Source organism: Amborella trichopoda, chromosome 2, assembly GCF_054954075.1.
Source record: "Amborella trichopoda isolate Santa Cruz 75 chromosome 2, AtrichopodaSantaCruz75HAP2 v2.0, whole genome shotgun sequence".
In the NCBI taxonomy this organism is placed as follows: domain Eukaryota; kingdom Viridiplantae; phylum Streptophyta; class Magnoliopsida; order Amborellales; family Amborellaceae; genus Amborella; species Amborella trichopoda.
The window spans coordinates 64,873,514-64,892,544 of NC_142337.1; the positions used below are offsets into that span (position 1 = coordinate 64,873,514).

The 19,031-nt window shown below is 32.9% G+C and overlaps 1 long non-coding RNA gene across 1 annotated transcript; it reads right to left on the reverse strand.

Moving 5' to 3' along the window:
- Nucleotides 1-8,196: 8,196 nt before the first annotated feature.
- Nucleotides 8,197-13,949, reverse strand: LOC18430321 (uncharacterized). Its single transcript, XR_966537.3, has 5 exons — nt 13,868-13,949; nt 13,332-13,381; nt 12,011-12,088; nt 11,485-11,680; nt 8,197-8,546 (listed from the first exon to the last, which is right to left on the reverse strand). It is a non-coding gene; the product is annotated as an uncharacterized LOC18430321 (long non-coding RNA).
- Between the last annotated feature and the right edge of the window lie 5,082 nt (nt 13,950-19,031).

A 19,031-nucleotide genomic window follows, 5' to 3' on the forward strand; every position in this document is an offset into this window, starting at 1 on the left:
AAAAGGATTTTAAGTCTCATAAATAGTGTATTTTACAACATGTCATTTATGCCGTTCATTTTTTATTTTTTTATATGTTTATGGATCTACTTTATTTTAACTATTTTTAAAATTTATAATTAGATATAAAAATAAATTTTGAAATAAGAGTAATTATCCTATAGGACCCTCCCCCACCTATGTGTGTATGACTCTGAATGATCACTATTAAAGTTGATACGGATATCTAAAAATATTATCACATGAGTGTGAGATTTGACTTTTCTAAAGATCCGTACCAAATTTAATAGTAATACTTTGGGGTCATACACACATGAGTGGTGAAAAATCCTTTAAAATCATTTCTCTTGAAATAATCATAATAATATTTTACATCAAAATTATATACCATGATAAATTTTGAAGGTGTACCTTACCTCTACAGCTACGGATACATCTATATGCCATCTGCACCCTTTATATAAAAAGGAAAAGTTTGCATAAAGTTAAACACCTTAAATTGTAGAAGTAAGGTGCACCTCGAGATTTTGTTGAAATATGCTATTTTGATAGTGGAAAACTATCTAATTGATCATATTGACTATACGAGATATATAAAAAGAATATTTTAAGTCTCATATATCTTACAATACTTCATATGAACTGTCAATTTTCAAGATTTTCATGCATTTATAAAAATATGTTTAATTGGAACTATTATAATTAGAGATGAAAAATTATTCTCACACCATTATAATTTTTTTTAACACCTTACATCTTATGGCCAAGTTTGGAGGTGCATGTTACTTTGATTAATAAAGGTTGATCAACCTTATGCAAATCTCACAATTTATCATCATCTATCAACATCTAAGTCTTATCCCAGTCATTTAAGGTCGGCTACATGAATTAAGTTCCTCCATTATTCTCTGTAAGATGCCACACTCTCAATAAGACTAGAAGTCACTATATATTTTCTCACTACCTTTATCAATATCTTTTTGGGCTTTCTCTTTGTCTGTCATTTTAAAACATTCCACTTGAACTAACCAATGTTGTATTAGATATGCACACGACCAGTCTACTTAAGTCTATTTTCTCTTATCTTATCGACTTTTGAAGCCATACCTAGGTTCTCTCATATGTATATATTTCGAATTCTATCAATTGTTGTATTTCCACTCAACATCTTCATCTCAACTACACTCATCCTATAGATATATGGTTTATTTACCGCCCAATATTCCATCCCCTAAAGCATGGAGGTCCTCACCTTTTATAAAAGTTGTTATTCCATTTAATCACATAGTATTTTCATGGAAGAGTATATACTAAAATACCATCCACTTTTATTTTTTCTTTTTTTGACGAGAGTTAAAATACCATCCACTTTTATTTTTTATTTTTTATTTTTTTGACAAGAGTTAAAATACCATCCACTTTTAACACATGGTGGTCTCCTATACCATCTGATATGAAATCTTATGGCTTGTAGTGGGTCACATAGTTCAATAAAAATTCCTTTGGACATTCTGCCTAGACTCAACTCCATCTACTCGATTTCACATTCAACGGTTAATAATTATTGTGACTTTTTATATCAGAAGTAAACGATGTTATTGTATATGTTTATAGTATTCCATGTTATTCGTGCTCCGTTTGTTTTATATTGTATTTGCTCGATGAAGATCCAATGCATACTGCCAAAAGATAATCTGCACTCATATTACTTTTTTTGGTAAAACCCCACTTAATTATTCTTAAGACCTCAAATTTTAGAGATATGACCTCTTCAACCCATAGATTAATTTTACTATATTTTTTTATTTTTCTAATTGTAACATCTATGCACTAAAAAAAGCAATATCTTGACGTTGAATAGAGTCCATTTAATTCTTATACATCGAGATCTAAGTGTTAGAAAACTCAAATTTCAATTTTTTTTTGTTTGTTATTAAATAATCATCTAGTAATTTTTATAATTATCTAGTAATTTTTAAGTGGTTCCTAAAATTTCATATTGAAAACAAAAGTCTCCCAAGTAAGTCTTCTGATCGAGGGACTAGAAGTAAATTATGCTTTTGAGAGAGCATAGTATATGTGCTTGTAGATATTTTATCCCACATTTTTTTTGTGGTTAAAATTTTACTTTAATTTGTCCCTGAAAATTACTAATATCATTGATGAGTGTGTATAGTTTGCTCCCATGGGAGGATATAATGTACACCTACTCCCTTGCGCAAGGCTCACTTTGAAAATTGGACGGTCTCTTTTCAATCTTGAGCCATTATTTTTTTTCAAATGCGTTGAGAGCAATTTGAAAATTTATTTTTTAGGTTAGCTTATGGATTGAAGAGGCTACATCCCCAAATTTTAAGATCTTAAAATTAGTTAAGTATTGAAGTTTAGCTGAAAGAATAAATAGACAGTATAATCCGCAGAAGCATAAAATCTTTTGACATCATTGAGATATTCAAATAAAAAGAAACAAAATATCCCATTTGAAGAACTCTCACACTTTCAATGATTCACTGTAGCCCGTCTAATAAATGGGTTGGTATAGAGCCGTGGACACTCGCATGGCATATAAACACCTATCACATTAGAAGGGAGAAAATCAGATGATGTCAGTGATTTAAAAAATGGATTGTTGATCAGGATTGGGCATCGCAAAAATCAATATAGATTGGTGAATCGGTGGTCTAGATCGTTGTTTTACTGTCGAGAAACAATAGCGAACCGGTGAAAAAACACGTGCAAAAATAGTGAACTGACCAAAAACCAGTCCAGATTGGTGAATAGCTGTTTTCGCAGTAGCAAAATGACGTTTTCATTGTAGAAAAATGCCATTTTACTGTAGCAATATCAAGGTCTCTTATAATAATTTATTATATAGTAACAGAATGGGCACAGGGTGACCGGTTCTTGTTCGATTCCGTGCTGACCAGGCATTTTCTAAATCATTGGATGACACAATGCGATCTTTTAATTTTTTAATTTTATTAAACGGATTGGTTTGTTAAGAAAATTTGAAGGTGATACGTTATTACACACCTAAACAAATATAAAAATTAATTAAACAAATAATTGAACAAAAGATATCTTTGAACATTTAAAAGCTATTTTGATAGTTTATTTTGTACTTCTTTTTTATTTTTTTAGGTGTGCATAATTGAGAAACGTGGAAGCCCCATTTCAATAAACAAATATAAAAATTAATTAAACAAATAATTGACCAAAATATATCCTTGAACAATTCAAAAGTATTTTGATCTTTTATTTTGTGTTTCTTTTTCCTTTTTTAGGTGTGCATAATTGAGAAATGTGGAAGCACCATTTCAATAAATATAATTTGTACAAAAACTTATAGTTAAAAGATACCTTATAATCACTTTTATCTATTTTATTTAATTGTGACAATACCCAAAGCAAGGTGCTTTTGCAGTATTCAATATATGCTGTACTTTTTCCTAAAAGGATGCCAGCTAACATTGCAAATGAGGTCCCAAGTCCTAACATCAAAAAATTATTCTTAAAAAATATATTTCAGGGATATCCATTTTCATAGTCAAGACACTTATTGTTGTTTTAGAGAAAGAGGGAGAAGTGGGGCCTGCAAGAAACACTGGCTTTCCTTCCGAGATCCCACTATGCATACAGATGTAAAAGACTATAAAAAATAAGAGTCCATGTACCAGCTCCCCCAGGAGTATATATTGTACACTTACTCACTAGGGTGGAAGACTAAATTGGGAAGGCTTTTTTTATCTTAAGCACTTAAAAATCATAGATGATTGTATTCAAAAGATGAAATTTCAACTTTGAGTTTTTCAACACTTAGATCTCACCCTTAAAAAATCGAAAGGTTTCGGTTCAATCTTGAGGCATTATTCTTTTCAATCCCATAGAGAATGCAATTTGAATATATATATATATATATATATATATATATATATAGATATATATATATATTAATGTGTATCATATGAGTTGAAGAGGTTATGGCTCCAAAAGTTAGGGTCTTAAAAATAATCATGGATTGAGTTTTGCCTAAAGGAGTAAATAGACATTATGCTCCATTAGGAGCATGAACTATTTCAGGTAAAAATAATATACGGACATATAAAGGCGTCTAATTTACATAAAATCTACATATATTAAGTTAGAAATGCATGCAATAAGACCTTTTTGTTATAAGAAGGCTAGGCATAAAGTCTAGAAAAAAATTTATCAAATGCCACACAATTCAATTTGTTGGGTTTTATATTCAATAGCGTTTGTTGGGTTTTACATTCAATAGCTAAAAGTGAATGTGTCTTAAACCAAAAGTGAATGATCTTATAAAGGTATGACTTTTGTCGTTTAACAAAAATAGAATCCTATTCTCGTACCAACATAATTTCCAATAGATAGAAATAGAATATACCAATTTAGTACAAGGTACCTAGATTTGGGAGATAAAGATTATTGCTCAAGAAAAAGATAACCATCTTTGTTATCTTTCTATCACATCTCAAATTTATATACAGCAATATAACGAAAGTACAAATTTCATCTTTGTTGCAAAAATTGGGTGGCCTAATGTTGTGAAGTAATATTACCATTTAAAAGAGCTTCGCAAATTTCTAAAACTTAGAGAAATGTAATCACATTTATCTATTGGAAGTTTCTTTCATGCGGCCTCGGCTGCATTCAGTCCCAAGGTATAAAACATCCATCTTAAAAATAGATGCAAATAGGTGGTCCATCTAAAAACAATTGAAACTAACGGTCCAAATGTTTTTTAAATAAAGTTATTATTTATAATTTTCAAATTTTATTTATTTTTTCATATTCATGTTCTCCATGAGATTACATGTCCTTAAAAATTAAATCCAAATTCCATATCCAAAAATAGATTTTTAAAATGTGACTCATTTCTACATGGACTCATAAAAACCATGTCTTTATCTGTTTTTTTTTAATTGTGTGATAAATATTGAAACTATTGGGTGAAAGTGAAATGGGAAACTTATTAAAATGCACTAAAGATATTAACTATTTAATATTTTACCTATATGTTTTGTTTTGATTTCAAAATTCCTACCAAAATACACATCATTCAACTTGGAATAGTAAGAAAAAAGGAAAAAAGTGTAGTTTGATAAACTTCCCAAATTTAAAAATACAATTAAATATTAACAAAAAAATTTAAGCTTTACGACCAAAAGGTATACCGTCACACCATTACAGTCATAAAACATGTATGGCACACTCATTATTCCATTTGAGTATTAATTTTTTTTTCTTTTTTTTGGGTGAGTCAAGGAAGAGGGCCCTACACTCTGTAAAAATTGAGCATAGGATGTAGTGTTGCAAATCGTCAAGGGTTAATCAATTAAGTCTAAGCTCTTTTCCTGTTCATTTATTCTATATCATACGTCATTTCTTGAAGGAACGATTATGTGGGAACCAGCCCGATTTTCAGTTCTTACTGAGAAACGGGTTAGGTTCCCACCAATTACAGTGGGTTTTGAATCACAAGTTCAAACTCATCTACCAAAATATATGTATATTTAATATTTTTCGCTATTTTACTCTCTCCACTCTCTCTTGCTTGGTTCTTCTGTAAGTTGAAGTGGGAGTTGCTTGAAAGAACAAACATCAAAGTATAAGATGATTGGTATTCTAATGCATAAGCAAAAAACCAACGGGGAAGAAGCAGAGAGAGAGAGAGAGAGAGAGAGAGGTGCAATGGATGATGTGCACAACTGCACATTGGAAAGGAGCTCAACAATCATGCAATTTGCAATTGCTTACACCCAGCGTTTTAAAAAACGCCGAGTCGAACCGGACTCGCCCGGTTCGACTCGGAAATAGTGAAAAAGGAACCGGATCGCCTCGAAAATCAGAAATCGTCCGGTTCTAGAGAGAACCGGACGATTCTGTACAGTGAATCGCCGATTCACTGTACGGAATCGGCGAGTCCGAACAGTGAATCGGCGATTCCGTACGGATTTTTTTTTTTTTTTTTTTTTTTTTTTTTTTTTTTTTTTTTTTTTTGGGTAATCCATGATAGATTTTTTTTGTAATCCATGATCGAATTTTTTGGTTTTTTGTAACCCATAATAGAATTTTTTGTAATCCATGATCGAAATGTTTGTTTTCTTTTCTTGTAATCCATGATCGATTTTTTTGTTTTTTTTTTTTTTTTTGTAACCCATGATAGAATTTTTTGTAATCCATGATCGAATGTTTTGTAATATATGATCGAAATGTTTGTTTTTTTTTTGTAATCCATGATTGAAATGTTTGTTTGTTTTTTTTTAATCCATGATTGAATTTTTTGTTTTTTGCTTTTTTTGTAACCCATGATAGAGTTTTTTGTAATCCATGATTGAATTTTTTGTAATCATGATCGAACTATTTTTTTCTTTTTTTGTAATCCACGATTGAATTTTTTGTTTTTTTTGTTTGTTTTTTTTTGTAATCCATGATCGAATTTTATGTAATCCATGATCGAATTTTATGTAATCCATGATTGAATTTTTTGAAAATTTGTGATTTTTTTTGTTTAATCCATGATCGAATTTTTTTTTGTAATCCATGATAGAATTTTTTGAAAATTTGTGATTTTTTTTTAAATCCATGATAGATTTTTTTGAAAATTTGTTTTTTTTTTTTTTTAATCCATATTATTCAAAGAGAAAACGAGAGAGATGATGATTCCGAGGCCACCCTATCCCAAGCATATTATTCACATATCGAGTCCCAACAGCAACAGTGTAGGGATGAGCACGAAATACTGTAAATTAAATGCTGAACGGCGGTTCATGCAGGGAAAGAACATATCAATATTTGCATATTCATTCAAAAACATGAAAATTCTTAATGGAGTACCCTCATTTTTTATTGAATTCCTAAAAACCAATATTTATAATGAATTTTAATAATTTTTTCGGATTTTTTTGAAGCTTTATTCTGACCGATTCACCCGATTCCGATCCGGATCGCCGATTCGCCGATCCGGATCGGTTTTTTAAAAGCCCGATCCGGGTCACCGATCCGGTTTTTAAACCATTGCTTACACCTATAAAGTAAAAGACATTCCCACCTCAAAGTAATTATTTTGCACCACCACCTTGTCCTTTTCATGTAAATTATTTCAGGAATTCCCCTCCTTTTTCTCTTTCTAAACCGCCATTATTAAATCCCTCCTCCATTACCAGGTAGAAATTCCTGCCCTGAAAGATTAGAACACAGCTCCAGACGAATCCAATTGCTTGAAAAATGGGTAATTAGAACTCTGAATTGATCTCAGAGAAACCAACTTCCGAAATTCTCTCTCTATAGGAATGGTGGGCTCAAATATTTTCTCTCTTAGGCGAATATGGATGATTTTCTTGGTTCTTAGCAGGTTTTGGGGTTGAACATCGCATCCTGAAAAAGCTCCTCTCTTCTTGTTGATTATACACTTCTGTTATTTATTACCCACAACTACAGATCAGCCTTCACCTTGGTCCATGCCAGAATCAATAATCTTGAATAGTAGCTGAGTAAAATCGAGTGCTGCACTTTCCATGGGTTCTTGTCATAATTTACCAAAAAACCCACCATCCAAATCCTGTCTTTGTGTTTTGTTTTCTTGTCCACTAATCATGAGGAAATTTTCAAACCAACTGAAACAAAAAACAAGTCAACTGAAAACACTTGGTTTCCAAAAAAATTCAGAACTTGGGAAAGGGGCTGGGATTATGGTGGTAGCAACTCCATACCCTAGCCACCACGTCGTGGTTCTATTCCCCTGACACCAACCCACTAACACATTAAAAAAAAAAAAAAAAAACCCTAAACTATTTGAAAAAACGTGTAGGGGCACGTCTTCCCCACTGAATTACTCAAAAATAAATAAATAAATTCAGAACTCTATTTATGCATAAGATGGTTGATTCTCATATTTCTTAACTGGTTCTCTTTATGTAGATATATGTAAGTTCTTTTTTCTTTTCTTTACTCAGAAAGCATGAAAAATGATACTCCATGAAATTCTAGAGAATAGGATTTTTAGCTCTTTAGAAGAATGTAACAGTGATTTCGTTTTCATGTATATAAAGCTGCTTTGTCAATAAGATATTGTTAACATGGCACAATAGCCCCATTTATTGTTAAAAAAAGTAAAAATAAAAATAAAAGAATAAATTCTATTTTTGTTTCTCTTGTTTTACTCCTGTGTGTGTGTTTGCACATGAAGTCCATGGATATATTGTTACTAAAATCCTCTCCCCTGCTGTGCTATACAAAAGCGTTTGAAAGCATGTTTGAAGAGAGAAACACAGAGGCCTCTCATCAACATCAACTATTACACCAGTGAGAGATATTAGAATAACAAAGTACCCAAAAACCCTAGGAACTTAAGTGGTCACATAAGCATTCATAACTCTTAACTATACATCAAAGAAACCAAACACCTCAAACAAAAACATAGGAAACACATGCACACTGCTCCATATGAAGGTTTCAGAATTCCTATATCATCTACAAAAATCAGCCTCCATTCTATACTGGTGCTAGAACATGCTCCATTTGCCCTGCAAGGCAAAGCAATGAGCAACGTGACGTCCCCCCATGCCAATGATTAGTATTCTCAAACAATTAAAAATATAAAACATTGGACATCTCCATGGAAAGCACATACTGCAACAACAAAGGTCGAGAAAAAAAAAAAAAGAAGAAGGAAGAAATGGAAAGAAAAGGACGTTAAAAAATATAGCAGCATTAACAAATTGTAAAATATAACTGTAAAACACCTCCAACAAGACATTAATACCGAAAGGAACATAACATGAATTCCAAAATGATAATAATCCAAGAGAAAAATAGAAAAATACATAAGAATGACATCAAATAAATATAATTAAGTTAAAAAACCATACTATGCATTGAAAGCTTGTTGATAATAATGTCAAGGCTTTGGAAATTCATAATTTTTCTCTTATTGCTCGGGGCATTTCTATTCTCAATATGGTATAGCAGCAACAGCTGCAACAATAGATGGGTATAACCTTTGGTACAATTTTTGCCTGTTACTACAATATTTGCTCTGGATTTCAAAAAAATAATGAAATTACCCTTTTGAAATATTCAATATCCGAATTTGTTATTCGCGCAAATTAGCTGCTTCCACAATTTTTGGTATCTCAACATCCGAAAAAGGACCTTTTTTTGGATATTGAAAATCTGAAATGGATTTCTTGGATATTAAGCATCCGGTAATTTTCATGCTAAATATGGTGCAAAAGAACCTCTTTCTCTCTACCACGAGCATCCCTCTCATCTCTTTTGAGTGTTCCCACGAGCATCTCTCTCCTACTCCAGATCTCATCTTCTCACTCTCTCTTTCTCTCTCTCTAACCCTCTCGAACGGATTCCATCTGTGGCAACTAGGATTATCTGGGATTTGTCTATGATTAAATATCAATGTTATGTGAGTTGAATATTTCTCACTCTTGCTTTATTTTAATATCTATTAATTAAATTTATTTAGATTAATGCATTGAATATTATGTGTTTGTATTGGTAATAGTTATTTGTCTTTGAACTGAACATTTTTTTTGGGAAAAGTTTATATAGAGCTGAGCCTCCAAACAATCAAATCAGAGCCTACCTCAAAAATTTGGTTGTTTTGATGCCCAAATATCCTCATGTTGATCATCAAGATGCATGGACATGAGAAAAAAATAATTTCAAGTTTTGGAAATAGTGCATCTTATAATGCATTTTTGGACCATCAATTTTCAAGATTTTCAAGTTTTTATAGATTTGCTCGATCTACACTTTTTTTAAAGCTTTAAATTTTATAATTAGAGATAAAAATATATTCTAAAGCTATCACAAAGATTTTCAATATTCAAACCACATCTCTTGACACTATTTAAAGGTAGGCTCTAATTTGATCGTTTAGAGCCTCGGCTCTATACAAACCGCACCCATTTTATTTAGGATAAATATTGGACTGAATAATTGATTTACTTAAATATTAGATTGATTTACTAGTACACAGTGTTACTCAGTTTTGCCCTATAGGCGAGGCTAACTTGCTCGAACTTATATATAAAACTAATGGTAAATTTAAGAAATTTTATAAATATATAAAGTTCTTTTATTACATGACTCGAGCTTTGAAACCCTAAATGAATCTTTAATTAGGTATTAAATAGATCCTATATTTTATGATGGCTTGTTTTATTTCTACTCCATAACTAGAATTTTGGTATTCATCTAATCCAGAAGCATTGACAATCCGCAGTGATGAGCAAGATGGATGAGGGCCATTAAGAATAGGACCCTTCAGAAGATACACAAAGAACAAAGCTGTATTCTACATAAGTAACAAGATAAGCCAATTTCCTTGGCGAACCAAAGGGCTCTTTCAATACTAAGGCTTGAATGGGAAGTAACCAACACTTAATTACCTGGCCCAGATAGATTTCAGAAGACAAGCTCTCTTTCGTGGATAAATTGTGGTAGGTCACGTTTCAACAATTATGCACCAGGTTTTTCAAAATTAATTGATGTTCCCACCTGTTTCAAGATTCTAAATGACCCGCTAAAGTTTACCTTAAGCATTTTCCTCGAGAATGACAAGAACTGTAACGGATCTGCAAGTACTCAAACAAATAGGACTGGCAAAAAATGCAAGGAAAAGTATGCTATACACAATATGCATTAAATGTGTATGGTATTAGTTCATTTCCACTGTCCATCTAATGGACTATGGAGATGAACTATTCTTCCACTTACAGAACGAAGCACTTCGCAGGAAAAAAATGGTTCGTCTCCCCACTGCTCACTGTTGTGATAAGTGGTGGAAATACATGCTGACTTTTCCATTAGAAAAGTCCTCAAGAACCATGAATACATGTGATGATGATTTCATGTCAAAAAACAATCAGTGAATGTGAGCTTCATGCACAACTATCTCAATTAATAAAGTGCTACCCATGCTTCAATTCATCGTAATGAATAAATACTAATAACATCTCAACATGTTTTCATGAAAATGATGTATACTCTGACGAGTCAAATATAAGCATAAGAATCCACAATGGGCAATTCAAATAACAATGTTCCATGAATCGGCATAGATTTCCCAGACTGGAAAAGGGAACTACCATCTCACCACATTAAAAAGAGCATCTACAAATATTTCTCCAACATTCATCAAATAATATGGATTCTTCACAAAATGAATAGTAAATTGTTTCCAAGGTCGACGATATTTTTTTTTTTTTTTTTTGACAAGGTTACATAAAAATGGAACTTGAGACGTTAGGCTATGAAATCTCAGCCTCTACCGTCTTGACCCAAGCTCGATTCCTAAGGTCAACGATATCTTCGGAAAAAAAATGTACAATAAGGAATTAAAATCTAAGATTCACCAAAATGAACTTGCAATAACCTTAATAAAAATAATTGTAGAACAATAAATATTAAGTTTTAATAAAAACAAAAAAAAAACAAAATTACCTCTTGCATTTGAGTTGAACATTTTCAAATCACTCTCCAGGATCAGAGATGCGCTTGTGATCATCAGAAATTTCCGGAGAGTTTGAATCTTTGGTACTAGAAGCTAGGTAATTGTCAAACTCTTTTAAGAAGAGCTTTTCTCCCTCCTTCAAATCGCGTGTGCTCCCATAATAATGATGAGCCTTAGATACCAAAGCTTAAAAAATAAAGAACTAAAAAGTTTCAATGAAATAGAGGGACAGGAAAACAATGTAGATTAATGGATTTCAAACATGAAAATTGAACATCATCTCATTAAAGAAAAAGGTGTGAAAAATAGAAGCACTAGGGAGAAACAAAAGATAAAAAAACTTAGAAAAAAGTTGGTTCCAAAGGAAAGCAAAAGTAAAATGCATTTCAATTCAGTAATTTCTAAATGAAAATAGTATCATAAAATGCTTGAGAAAATGGAAGATTTCAAATGGGAAAAATCCAAGAAATTTTCAATAACATGAACAAAATTTAATTATAAGTCCGAAATAAATACCTTTGAGATCTGGGCTTTCAATTTCTTCAACATGAATGCCTTGAAAAATCCAAAACCATGGTAGAACAGAATCCATTGCTGTAAAAGAAGAGCTTTGTTACGATCTTCTATGGTTTTGGGTAGGGATTCTAATGGTGAACTTAATGTCTATGACCAAGCCCACAATGAGAGTTTCAGAGGTGGTGGTCATGTTTTTGGAATCATTTTCAAAAGGAAAAAAGAAAAAGAAAAACAGGTTGGGAAAAAAGAAGGAATGATCGTTTACATTCATATAGGCACAGATTGCCCAAAAACTCTCTTCTCTGTACCCTTTACTACACTTCTTGTTTTATGTTCGCCATCTCAGCAAACCTTCACAGCAAACGTTGGCAGGTCCTCTTCGGCTTCTCAAACGTATGTCCTTCTTGACCTTGCACCTCTCCCATCTCACCTCACCTCCCCTCCCCTCCCCTCCCCTCCCCTCCCCTCCTCAACCTCTTGACTATTTCTTTCTCGATCCCATTTTCCAGCTATCTCATTTTCCCCCTAAACATCTGCTTCATCTACAGCACAGCCCCCCAGAAAAAAAAAAAAAAAAAACGAAAAAAAGGGATATTATTTTTTGGGCAAATAGGAGCTACTTCTCTACTCTCTTCCACATCCCCACAAATAACTCCCTCTCTAGGCTCCTCAAACCCAGACTCGCAGCCAGTAAGTAGAGCTTGTGGTAAGCTCTCTTGCAACTCCATCTCTTTTTCTGCTACACTTCCCTTTTCCCCCCAAAACCCCATCTCCTTTTTATTCACCACTCAATTTTTGTAGCCTTACCACCTTGTTCTATTACCCCTCTTTAAGGCCTCTTCAGACCCGAGCCTCCACCACCTCCCCAATGGCGGACAAAGCCCTGGTAAGGATCTCATGAACAACTGTAGCTAGCAGATATTTCAAATGTTCATGCTTATCACCACTCTTTGACTTCTTCCGCCCATTAGAAGTAGGCCTGCTCAACTTACACCGCAGTCAGCATTGATACTTTACCGAAGAAGCACTCCCTTCTGCTTCTACGAAAATCTTTATCTCTTTCTATTTCTCTTCTCAAAAGCAAGGCAATTGTACTCTTCGCGTCTTAGCAACACTCCAAGACAAGAACAGAAGATAAGGCTACAAACTCAAAGACCCTGACCTTAAGTTTCAGCAGCCCCAACCCATACCCCGCATGGTACACCCCACAGTTATGCAGTGCGTTACAAAGGTTTGCAATAAAAAATGGTGTTGATACGCTCAGGACGAAGACAGCAAATAATTTTTGAATCTCTTTCGTTTAGAATTGTAATGAACTTACCATGTAATTTCTTAGTCGCAATCGGCCAATGCTTACAAGGTTTTCTGAAGCTGTAGAGAAAACTTAGGTTAAGTAATAAGGAAACTAGAGAGATAAAGAAAGAGACAGTAAGAGAGAGAGAGATAGAAACCCTGAGAGAGGAAAGGCTATAAATGGGTCTTCCTTTTGAACATTAAAGCTAAGAACATACTTTTCCATGTATTCCATAAGCAAATATAAGTTTGCAGACTGTATTGACTATTGTTATTAAGTAAAATGATGAAAAACATTAAAAAATGAAAAACTGTGGATGATTAAAATGGAGAGAGAATAAATTACAACAAGCATGGAATGAAAAACTGTGGATGATTAGGATTTTATCAAGTAAAATTAGAGGTTTACTGAATGAATGGATGAAGAAACTAGGAAAAAATAAGGTGAAAAGTTCAGGGGTTACATTTAATAGAAAAATTAGGGATTGGTTTTGCAAAAAGATAAAAAATATGAACAGAGAGAGATGATAGAGAGAAAAATATAGAGATCGAGTTTTGAGATACCTTTTTCATGTTGGAAGATAGACTTTTGAGAGCGAGAGGTCACCACTTGCGGTCCAAGCAGAGGAATGAAGTTTGGAGCTGCACAGAGGGAGTGGGCTCGCTAGGGCTTATTAGTTACGGTTTTCCTTTTGGAAAATTGTTTCATGCGGGCTGGACCGCATTTCTACATGTACGGTCCAGAAAGTTTAAAGGTATAGCATGTAAGTAAGTGTTCCCTCTAAAAAGAATGGAAACCATGGTTCAAATATTTTTTTACTAGAAACATTATTTTTAAATTTATTTATTTTTTTATTTTTCGGATTATATGTCTTTAAAAATTAAATTTTAAAATTTACTTCAAAAATAAATTTTAAAAAATTTACATACAAATCATATTGGATAAATTTCAAAATAAAAACACATTTGTCCGAGACAGTTTTTTCTTTTAAGTGAAAAACAGCTGTCCGTTGATAAAAAAATGCAGTTAGAGAGAAATGCAGCAATAGCCTTATTCTTAGGGCGGGCAGGTAGTGAGAGAAAAAGAGGTAGAGAGAGAAACACAAAAATGGCCATGGCTTCTTCTTCGGTTACGCACGGAACTTCCTTCTTCGTTGCTTCAAACCCCTCATGGGTCAAAAGCTTTGCCTAACCAGGTACACCTGCGTCAAGCCAAGCTCTCTAATGTGGGTTTTTTTCTCTCCTAGAGTTAAACCCCCCCAAAACTAAGGTTTTTTCCTTTCATCAAGTGAGAGCTTCTGCTTTCACGTCGCTATACACATACATTCTTGGAGCTGTACTTTCGTTCTCTAAATTGTTCATGGCCTCAGCCTAGGGTTTGGCCTCCAAGATTAAGGCACTTTGTATGAACCCCACATCGTACGACACAGTTTCTCCTCGAATTCTTCTGGATAATCTAGTTTGCACAGTTGGGCCTCCATTCTTCATCGCTATGAAGGACTGACCGGTTGATTATTTCAACACGCCATTAACTGAACTAATACAGTCTCTTGCTCAAAATTGAGGAATTGTTCGTATTTTTATTCTATTTGTGGTTTCGAGATCTTTTTTAGTTGGTGGTGGAATTGTTTGTGCAAAAGCATTCTTGGTCGATGCTATGAAGTTTGCACAAGTTTGTGCAAAAGCATTCTTTTTTGATATAGTTTGCACGGTTGGGGACATTGGTTCATTCCTTAACAATAGCAAAGGAAGTTATTAATGGTGCCCAGTATATTGAGAAGATAAATCAATTGGAAATATCAGATAGCTGTCTGATATCAAAGAACTAAAAAAGCCACTAAAAAATTCACATGTCCAGTATTCGATTTATAGGATAGGTGATAACCTGCAAAAAAAATAAATCCCGATGAGTACCGCACTTGTAAGTTAGGACAAACGTGAAAAATGAAGTTGATAGTAATTTATATAGGGATACTAAATTAAATAGGAAATTTGGATTAGACCTAATTTTAAAATCTTGGTTAGACCTCCTTTTTCCTTAAAATTAAGCTCTTGTGGTTTTATCTATTTATTTATTTATTTTTCCTATTTTACCTGTTGGTATGCCTTGTACTTTTTTTTTGTTTTTTTGTTTATTCCAAACACACACCCGTCCGAAGTCCAAGACTTCGGGCCACTTTGACTGTGGAAAACCAGTACAAGGTCCAAGACATCGGACTGGTTTGGTTGTGGTGGCACTGCATGCAGACCTCAGACTGCTTTGTCTGTGACGCAACCCTCCATTTGAAGAAAAAAAATGGTTACAATATCGGATCTAGAAGTAAACTAGAAAAAATAAAAAAATCATAGAAGCCGATCTTCTATATTACTTTTAACAAAAACCCTCCATTTGAAGAAAAAAAATGGTTACAATATCGGACCAAGGGGTAAACTAAAAAACATAAAACCATAGAAGCCGATCTTTTATGTAACTTTTAGAAAAACTAATTCTTTCTATATGTTCTTATGGGCCCAGTTTCTATGCGGCCAAGCCTACATGTAATCTCTAACATGGAGATCATGAATATGGAAATAAATAAATTTAAAAATTTAAAAATATTAATTAAAATAAGAAAACATTTGGACTGTTATTTTTCATTGGTTTTAGTATTTTTCTTTGATTTTAGATGGAACACCTATTTGCATCCATCTTTAACATGAATGCATGCTTTACACTTTTTGGACCACACATGTAGTGAGGCGGTCCATCCTTCATTTGTTCATCTTTAAGTAAGAAAACCCTAATATCCTTGTATTCTAGAGAGGTGTGGCCTTGCACCACACATTCTTTCGCCAATCATCACCCTAACTTAAACCCTTGAGTAATTTATATACTGACAACAAAAATAGGAAGAAAAAAAAACAAAATGCGCCAATTTTGAGCAAAAAGTACACTAAGTCGGTCAACCCGTATTTTTTTTTTTTTTTCTTTTCAAAATTACCTCTCAAGGACGCCATACTTAAAACTTTTTTTTTTTTTTTTAGAATTTTTTTGTTAGTATGGCAGTGTCCTTGTGTAAGGGGCAGTACTTAGTCTAGAAGGTAGTCAGAGGTTGACATCCTCAGACTGCCTTATTTCTTAGCACACAAATGAGCTAATGTGGTCCGTGGAGGCCAACCTCAAACCACCCTGAAGAGCAACATAGAAGGTGGTCTGAAAATGGGTAGCTTGGATTGTTTTTGAATACTTAACAAATTCAATCTTTGCGGTCCGAAGATGTCAACCTTGGACTGCTTCTGAATATTTAACAAAGTCAGTCTTAGCTATTTGAGGATGACAACCTCGAACCACTTTAAATAACACAACATAATATCGGACCGATTGGCACTACCCCCAACATTAGGGCACAATCCTACTATTGAAAGAAAAAAAAAAAAAAAAAAATCCTAAACTATATGAGGATGGTACTTTAACCCACGAAGATTTTGAGAAAGTTGGGTTACCTGTGAACCAAGAGACAAAATTTCTTTAAAGCTCATGACACAATACGAAGCTAATTATGTCACATGTTTTATTAGCCTTGAAATGTTAGGAGGCAGGAAATTTTCTAGGGGCGTGTTTGCCTCTTAGAAGATGTGGAACTCACGACTTCTATTATCTCCCATAGAAGCAATGTCTTTCTATTTTTAGAGGCCGGTTGGATACCTAGAAATATATTATCTATGAAACTTATTACTCGTGTAATACATTATCTGTAAATGGATTGTTACTGTTTGGGTAGTATTTGGATGCAACTTGAGAAATATGTGGCTACTGTTTCGCTATGGAAGAAATATGGGAAATGTTGAACTATGTGGCTACTGTTTTGCTATGGAAAAAATATGAGAAATGCATTACCAACATTTTACTAGCACTTGCCTATAAACTATCAATTCTTTTTTTTTTTGTCACAAAAGTCCACTGAAATGCATAATTAAAGTTATCATCACATCATTCCAAAATTATTTTATAATAATAACATCGTCACCATTCCAAAAAGATTTTCTAATAATAACTTGTACCATTCTAAAGTAATCATCACACCGTTTTTTATTTATTTTGCATGCAATTATTTTCTAATAATAACATCATCACCATTCCAATTTTTTTTTCTAATAATAACTTGTATCATTTTAAAGTAATCATCACACAGTTTCTTATTTATTTTACATGCCGTTGGCACTTACATGGAATCACATGTCTTCTAACATAATTAGACTTTGGTTTTAACATGATGAGTCATTGGAATAATATGATTGTAATAACATATATTTATTGTGATAAGCCTTATTTTTATTTTATTTTATTTGAGGTACAAGTTAAAAATTGGGAAGAAGTTTGATTAGTAAATTAGAAGATTTTGTAATTGCAGTAGAAAATTTTAAAGTATTGGAGGAAACTAAAGAGGTATCCTATGTCAATTGAGCTTTTACTAATCTCTTATGAGGATTATGCTATATAATTTTTTTTTATTATAATTGTATTGTGTAATTTCTTATGTTGAGTGAATTTTTTTATTATATTTGTGCAGTGTAATTTCTCATTGATTAGATATGCTAAGGCGAATGGATATGATGAGGAGAGAGAGAATGGAAAAAGTGCAGATGAGAGTATAAGACGGCTAAAAATATATATATAAGAAGAAAGGGTTTAACGAGAGAGGGAGCATATTATGCAAACCAGTTATTAAGGTTCAAGAGAGAGAGACGAGCTTAAAAAGGAGAGAGCACCTATGAAAACTGAGTAGGTGGGTGAGAGAGCATCTATGCAAATCAAATAGGCGGGTTGGCATTTTATTAAACTCGACGCATGCAAAATATTTTAAAGATTACCCGTTAAACAGGTAATAGATTTTTCACTTTTCACCGCTCACAATGTGTTTCATGATTTTTGGGAAAATCTCCTCTAATCTCTTACCATTTTCTGACTATAAAGTGTTCGGTAGAAATGTCATATTTCCTCGTAATCGATTGTCATGTAATAAATTGGTGCCGCAAGATAATGAGGCTATGATATGTAATACCCGCCATCATCAAACACAAAAGTGATCCAGTATTACAAAGCAGCGGTTTTCAAAACCAGCACTTCCAAAATCCAAACATATGATCACCATAAGACTTTTCCTATTATAGGAAGGGGAAAATCAATGCTTTAAGAGTTTTTCTTCGAGTAAATTATGCACATGTCCCTATCATTCACATTATCCAATGTGTACCTATATTTATGTGTTTTTACATTCTTACTCTTATTTGTCACAAATTTTAAAATGACAAATTGCCTATTTTTTGAATTCTCCAGATCCAAGATCCAAAGGATAGGCATGTTCAAATGTTCGTTTTATTTTTTATATTTTTGAGTTGTCAAAATATGAAAATGTAAATTAAAGTTAATGTGTATTTACAAAATGTGAATATCCAAAATATATTAGCAATTTTTTGGATTCTTAAGATTTGAAAAATCATTTAACCCAAACATTACTACATTTTGAATACATTTTAGACTTTCAAGATCTGAATTTGCCCTTGACATATATAAAATCACGATCCCATGACCCCACTCCCAATTTATTTGTGATACATATAAATTACAAGAGGAGTGTTTTCTTTTTAAAAGAATCACAAGTCACTTTCTGGCATTGAAGATAAAAAAATGAAGCTAATTCCCATATTTTGAAAATCCAAAAAACAGAGATAGTTTTGAAACCCAAAA